The following is a 7,227-nucleotide window of genomic DNA, read 5'->3' as shown; positions in this document are numbered from 1 at the left end:
TTTTTTTTTTTTTTTTTTTTTGAGACGGAGTCTCGCTCTGTCCCTCGGGCTGGAGTGCAGTGGCCGGATCTCAGCTCACTGCAAGCTCCGCCTCCCGGGTTTACGCCATTCTCCTACCTCAGCCTCCCGAGTAGCTGGGACTACAGGCGCCAGCCACCTCGCCCGGCTAGCTTTTTTTTTGTATTTTTTAGTAGAGACGGGGTTTCACCGTGTTAGCCAGGATGGTCTCGAACTCCTGACCTCGTGATCCGCCCGTCTCGGCCTCCCAAAGTGCTGGGATTACAGGCTTGAGCCACCGCGCCCGGCCCATAATGAGTTTTTAACACACACACACACACATACACACACACCAGGCTGGGTGCTGTGGCTCATGCCTATAATCCTAGCACTTTGGGAGGCCAAGGCAGGTGGATCCCTTGAGCTCAAGAGTTCAAGACCAGCCTGGGCAATATAGCGAGACCCTATCTCTACAAAAAAATTTTTAATTAGTTAGACATGGCGGTAAGTGCCTGTAGTCCCAGTTATTCAGGAGGCTGATGTGGGAGGTTGGCTTGAGCTTCAGAGGCAGTGGTTGCAATGAGCCAAGGTCACACCACTGCACTCCATCCTGGGCAACAGAGCCAGACCCCGTCTCAAAAACAAAACAAAACATAAAGAACACACCAAAAGCACTACCCATAAAGAACCAATTGATAAATTGGACTTTACCAAAATTTAAAACTTCTGCTGTTCAAAAAAACATTATTAAAAGAATGAAAAGACAAGCCATTAACTAGGAGAATATACTTTCAAATTGCATATTTAATAAAAGACTTATGTCCCGAACATATAAAGAACTTTCTAAAGTTAATAAGAAAAAAAAAAAAAACAATAAAAATGGGGAAGTATTTTACTAGAAACTTCAAAAAAGACATACAGTAGGCAAATGAAAAGATCATTAGTCATTAGAGAAACGCAAATTAAAACTACAATGAGATAGCAATAGATACCTACCAGAATGCCTAAAATTAAAAGAACTTTTTACGTTATGTGTTGACTAGACTGTAGAGCAACTCGAACTGCAAATGGGAGTATAAATGATACAACAACTTTGGAACATATTTCAATAGTTTCTTTAGAAAACATACATTAACCTGCCACATGATTCAGTTATCCCATGCCTAGGTATTTACTCAAAAGAAATGAAGGTATATTCCATGCAAAGTTTGTAAAATAATGTTCATAACAGTTTTACATGTCACAGCCAAAAACTTGCAATTACCCAAATAGCCATCAACAAGTGAATAGATAAGTAAACTGTGATATATCCATAAACGGAATACTATTCAACAATAAAAAGAATGTAGCTACATGAATGAATCTCAATTATGCTAGTGAAAGAAGACATTTAAAATCAGTACACACTATATGATTCTGTTTGTTTAAATTCCATAAATGCAAGATAAGATACAGTAAATAAATAAAAGATTTGTGGTTGCCTGGGGATTGGGGAGGGAGCAAAGAGAATAGAAATGGGATTACAAAGGTGTGATATAATAAGAAATATATACAGATGCCTCTCAATTTATGATAGGGTTACCTCCTAATCAACCTATCATAAATTTAAAATAACCAGGTCAAAAATGTATTTAAGACACCTAATCTGCTGAACATCTCATTGCTTAGTGTAGCCTACCTTAAATATGCTCAGAACACATTAGCCTACAGTTGGACAAAATCATCTAACACAATCCCTATTTTATAAAAAAGTGTTGAATATTCCATGTAATTTACTGAATACTAAAGTGAAAAACAATGTAAGTATTGAAGCAGTTTGTGAAAATAAGTAATTCAAAATCTAAGCTGGGCTGGGCGTGGTGGCTCACGCCTGTAATCCCAGCACTTTGGGAGGCTGAGGCGGGTGGATTGCTTGAGGCCAGGAGTTCAAGACCAGCCTGGCCAACAAGGTGAAACCCTGTCTCTACTAAAATTACAAAACTTAGGCGGGTATGGTGGCACATGCCTGGAATCCCAGCTGTGTCAGGAGGCTGAGGCACAAGAATTGCTTGAACCCAGGGGACAGAGGTTGCAATGAGCCGAGATTGTGCCACTGCACTCCAGCCTGGGTGACACAGAGAGACTCTGTGTCAACAACAACAAAAAAAATCTAAGCTGTTGGTAGACGACTCATATACAAACTTTTTTAAAGAAACAAAATCTGGCCACCCGGGTACTTCACGCCCATAATCCCACCCATTTGGGAGGCTGAGGCGGGCAAATCTCTTGAGCTCAGAAGTTCGAGGCCAGCCTGGCCAACATGGTGGAACTCCATCTCTATCAAAAATTAAAAAATTAGCTGGGCAGGGTGGTGCATGCCTGTAATCCCAGCTACTTGGGAGGCCCAGGCTGGAGAATCATTTGAACTAGAGAAGTAGAGGTTGCAGTGAGCCGAGATCGCACCACTGCATTCCAGCCTGGACGACAGAGTGACTGTCTCAAAAAACAAACAAACAAAACAAACAAACAGCAACAACAAAAAAAACCACACACAAAAAAACTTCTAAAATATTTTGAGCCTTAAGGGAACACGGTTACGGCACCTGAATCACATGACAGGCAGCCATAACCTTTGTTTCTCTGATTAGACTGACCTTCTTCCTTACCTGCCTTGTTTCGTAAATGTTGTAAATAACTAAAGAGTGTTTAGTGACATTGCACTATGGAAAGGAAGACTCCTTCCTTCTTTATTTACTTACTGTATTTTTTATTATTTATTTATTTATTTATTTATTTATTTATTTATTTGAGACAGAGTCTCTCTCTGTCGCCCAGGCTGGAGTGCAGTGGCGCAATCTCGGCTCACTGCCAGCTCTGCCTCCCGGGTTCACACCATTCTCCTGGCTCAGCTTCCCAAATAGCTGGGACTACAGGCGCCCACCACCACGCCCAGCTAATTTTTTTTGTATTTTTAGTAAAGACGGAGTTTCACCGTGTTAGCCAGGATGGTCTGATGGTCTCAATCTCCTGACCTCATGATCCGCCTGCCTCGGCCTCCCAAAGTGCTGGGATTACAAGTGTGAGCCACCGTGCCTGGCCCTTTATTTACCTTTTTTTTTTTAGAGACAGGGTTTTCCTGTGTCACCCAGGCTGGTCTCCAACTTCTGGGCTCAAGCAATCCTCCCACCTCGGACTCCCAAATGGGAATTCTCATTCCCTGTTGTGAAAGTGTAAATTGCAGTGAAATTAAGCATCTGTGCCTCCTAAAACCAAGCAATCCCAGATAAATTTGCACTCTTAAAGGTCAGGTATGAAGATGTTTGCGGAGGCATTTTTTGATAGCATGGGTTCAAGGTACTTAGATGTTCATCACTGGAGGAACAGGTCAGTAAATTGTGGAGGCTATCACTACAGAATACAGTGCAACACTTTGAAGGAATGAACTATGCATATCTATAGAGTAACTAGGACAGATTTTTTTTTTTTTTTTAACATGAGAGTGTAAAAAAAAAAAAGAAAAGAAAAGAAAAAGAAAAAAAAGGCCAGGCGCGGTGGCTCACTCCTATAATCCCAGCACTTTGGGAGGCTGAGGCGGGCAGATTACAAGAGGTCAGGAGTTCAAGACCAGCATGGCCAACATGGTGAAAGCCCATCTCTACTAAAAATACAAAAAAAATTAGCCAGGCGTGGTGACAGGCACCTGTAATCCCAGCTACTCAGGAGACTGAGGCAGGAGAATCACTTGAACCCAGGAGGTGGAGGCTGCAGTGAGCCGAGATCACACCATTGCACTCCAGGCTTGGCAACAGAGGAAGACTGTCTCAAAACAAACAAACAAACAAACAACCCAAAGAGGTCTAAAGTCCATTGTATTATTCTCAGCAATTTACTCCCTTCTACCTGTTGCCATAAAACTTGCAATGCCAATACTGCCAATGGATATATTTCCTCATCCCATTGTAGGGTTTAGATAGCATTTGTGGGAGCAGATGTGACACATGCCAAGTCAAGCTGAAGTTTTAAGAAGCATCACAAATACTGCCATTTTTTTTTACTATTCCTTTTGCAAGAAAATATAGCATGTCCCTCATGAGTATGCTCCTTCAGCCCAGATCCTAAAGTGAGAAGATGGAGGAAGAGAGCTTCAATCTCCAACCACAATTACTGGTTTTTAGGATTTTATATTGTAGGATTTTTTCCTTACAGATGGAAATCTAACACAAGCTTTATATCAGAATATCATTTATAAAAATTAAAAATGAAAAATACACATGCAAACAACATAAAAGAACACATATATATCCAAGGGCATATTTTAGTTACATTAGAGTGGATGCCTATTACCAGGGGCAGGAATAAGAGTGGGAAATGGGATACAGGAAATAAAGAAACAAACAACAGAGACACCTCGCATAGGTTGATGATGATCCTGTGTTAAGAACTAAGCAGTAGCATCAACTCAGCTCTCTGCATGTGATGTCCAAAGACAACAAAAACTTTTGGAGTGACAAGTAACTGTTGGAGGAAGGTCCTGGGGGACTTGGAAGAGGAGGGAATTCACTATCCACGTAGAGAAAATCAGCCTTGGGATCACCTCCTTATTCTGAGAGAGAAGCTGAGAGGAAGGATTCTTAGAGATTCTGTTTTCAATGTAACCTGTACCAAAGGTGTTCTTCCAAGTGTGAGTGAGAAAGGGGCTCAAAGAGAGAGAGGTAACAGAATAATAAATTACTTTTTTCTCAAATAATTCATATATATATATATATATATATATATATATATTTGTATTTCTTTTTTTTTATGAGGCTGAGGCATTTGACTGGTTTTGAGACGGAGTCTCGCTCTGTCGCCCGGGCTGGTGTGCTGTGGCTGGATCTCAGCTCACTGCAAGCTCCGCCTCCCGGGTTTACGCCATTCTCCTGCCTCAGCCTCCTGAGTAGCTGGGACTACAGGCGCCCGCCACCTCGCCCGACTAGCTTTTGTATTTTTTAGTAGAGACGGGGTGTCACAGTGTTAGCCAGGATGGTCTCGATCTCCTGACCTCGTGATCCGCCCGTCTCGGCCTCCGAAAGTGCTGGGATTACAGGCTTGAGCCACTGCGCCCGGCCCTAATCATATTCTTAATGAAAAAACTAAAATGCCCATTTTTGTATTTCAAATCCTACTCATCTATCAAGGTCTAGGCCAAAATCTACCTCATCCAGAAAGATCTCCCCTGGATTCCCAATAGCTCTCCCCTAAATAAATCTACAAATCACTCCTCTTTCTGCTGAAAATCCATAGCATTTATTATGTTAAGTTGTGCCTGTATTTTCTTTTCTAACGAGACTGAAGGATCCTTGAGGACGGCAGTACCTGGCATACCTACACATAGTCAGCCTTCGACAAGTGTTTGCAAAGGTACATGATAATTAAAATGTCAGACAACCAATTATAAAAAATAAATTGGCCGGCACGATGGCTCACACCTGTAATCCCAGCACTTTGGGAGGCCAAGGCAGGCAGATCATGAGGTCAGGAGTTCGAGACCAGCCTGGCCAACATGGTGAAACTGTCTCTGCTATAAATACAAATATTAGCTGGGTGTGGTGGCGGACACCTGTAATCCCAGCTACTTGGGAGGCTGAGGCAGAAGAATCACTTGAACCTGGGAGGCAGTGGTTGCAGTGAGCCAGCCAAGATTGCACCACTGCACTCCAGCCTGGGCAACAGAGCAAGACTCCATCTCAATAAATAAATAAATAAATAAATAAGTCAAATAACAGATCAGGTAGCATTTCAGAAGAGGGTAAGAACGTGTTGAGCTGTTCAGGAAAGACTACATGGAAAAGGCCTTTAAAGAAGGGCAGGAATCAGCTAATTAGAGACAGGAAGAGCATGTCAGGCCAAGGGAAAATGCTAAATAAACATGAAGAGTTAGAAGGATTGGAGGGAGGGCTGGGCGTAGTGGCTCATACCTGTAATCCTAGCACTTTGGGAGGCCAAGGCGGGCAGATCACTTGAACTCAGGGGTTCAAGACCAGCCTGCGCAACATAGACCACATCTCTATAGAAAATTTTTAAAATAAAAAAATCAGCTGGGTATGGAGGCCCACACCTGTGGTCCTAACTACTCAGGAGGCTAAGGTAGGAGGATCACTTGAGCCTGGGAATTTGAGGCTACAGTGAGCCATGATTGTGCCACTGTACTCCTGCCTGGGTGACAGAGCAAGATTCTGTCTCAAAAAAATTTTTCCAATAAAATAATTTTATTTATGTTCATAAATGTATTAGGGAAAATTGAGGATATGAGTTTCATAATCATGGGAGTGAGAACAACTTCCTAAGTAAGATAGTAACCTGGAAGCCATAAACATATATGTACGACAAGTCACATAAATAAAATAAAGAGAAAAAGTAACAGAATAGGAAAAGACATTTTCAAAATATATACAAAGGACTTATTTTCCACAAGATGTAAAGAAACTATTACAAATCAATATAAAAAAGACACTTAAGATTTGACAGTTTCCTATCTGGCATGTAAAAAGCTTGGAAGTCATCACTCCATCCTAACAATAAGTAAAAACCTGAACAAACTGAAAAATCAACACTCTTCTTACATCCACCAGAGTAGTGAGGCCACAGGGCAAATCAGTGCCTCCTAAATTGCAGAGACAGGCAGGCAAATGCAGGGAATCACAACTTACCAGAGCAGAAACCCATGAGCAGGAACCAGTACCAGGATACCGAAACCTGAGCTGTAATTGATGAATTGCTGGAGACTCAGTATGGACAACTCTGAGAATTAAAAACTCCGGGGGAAGCCAGTCGTGGGAGGACCCCACATACTGTGAGTTTTACCTCCTAGAGCTCACCAGGTTCTCACAGTAAATATCAGGAAAATATCCCCTGTGCTTCTGGCTGGGAGAAGGAAAAGTAACCATTTCTAAATACACTTAAGCATTCTGTTCTTCTTAACAAATCCTGTTCTCTTAAGAGAAACTATGGCCGAGTGCGGTGGCTCAAGCCTGTAATCCCAGCACTTTGGGAGGCCGAGACAGGCGGATCACGAGGTCAGGAGATCGAGACCATCCTGGCGAACACAGTGAAACCCCGTCTCTACTAAAAAATACAAAAAAACTAGCCGGGCGAGGTGGCGGGCGCCTGTAGTCCCAGCTACTCGGGAGGCTGAGGCAGGAGAATGGCGTCAACCCGGGGGGCAGAGCTTGCAGTGAGCTGAGATCCGGCCACTGCACTCCAGCCTGGGCG

At 42.5% G+C, this 7,227-nt stretch overlaps 1 protein-coding gene across 2 annotated transcripts in view; it reads left to right on the top strand.

Annotated features, from left to right (window-relative positions):
* The window catches only part of WNT2B (Wnt family member 2B), a 67,576-nt gene that overhangs the window by 31,375 nt on the left and 28,974 nt on the right, over window positions 1-7,227 (top strand). Inside the window, exon 2 of one of the 2 annotated variants that reach the window (XM_023232666.1) lies at window positions 5,304-5,376. The exons of the other annotated variant lie outside the window; for it this stretch is intronic. The gene's annotated coding sequence lies outside the window, so the exon portion shown is untranslated. The remainder of the gene's footprint in view (window positions 1-5,303; window positions 5,377-7,227) is intronic. 2 annotated transcript variants of the gene reach the window in all.

The sequence above is a fragment of the Piliocolobus tephrosceles genome, chromosome 1 (genome assembly GCF_002776525.5).
Source record: "Piliocolobus tephrosceles isolate RC106 chromosome 1, ASM277652v3, whole genome shotgun sequence".
NCBI classification, from domain to species: Eukaryota; Metazoa; Chordata; class Mammalia; order Primates; family Cercopithecidae; genus Piliocolobus; species Piliocolobus tephrosceles.
Note: the sequence above shows the minus strand (reverse complement) of the source record. Positions and strands in the feature narration are given on the sequence as shown.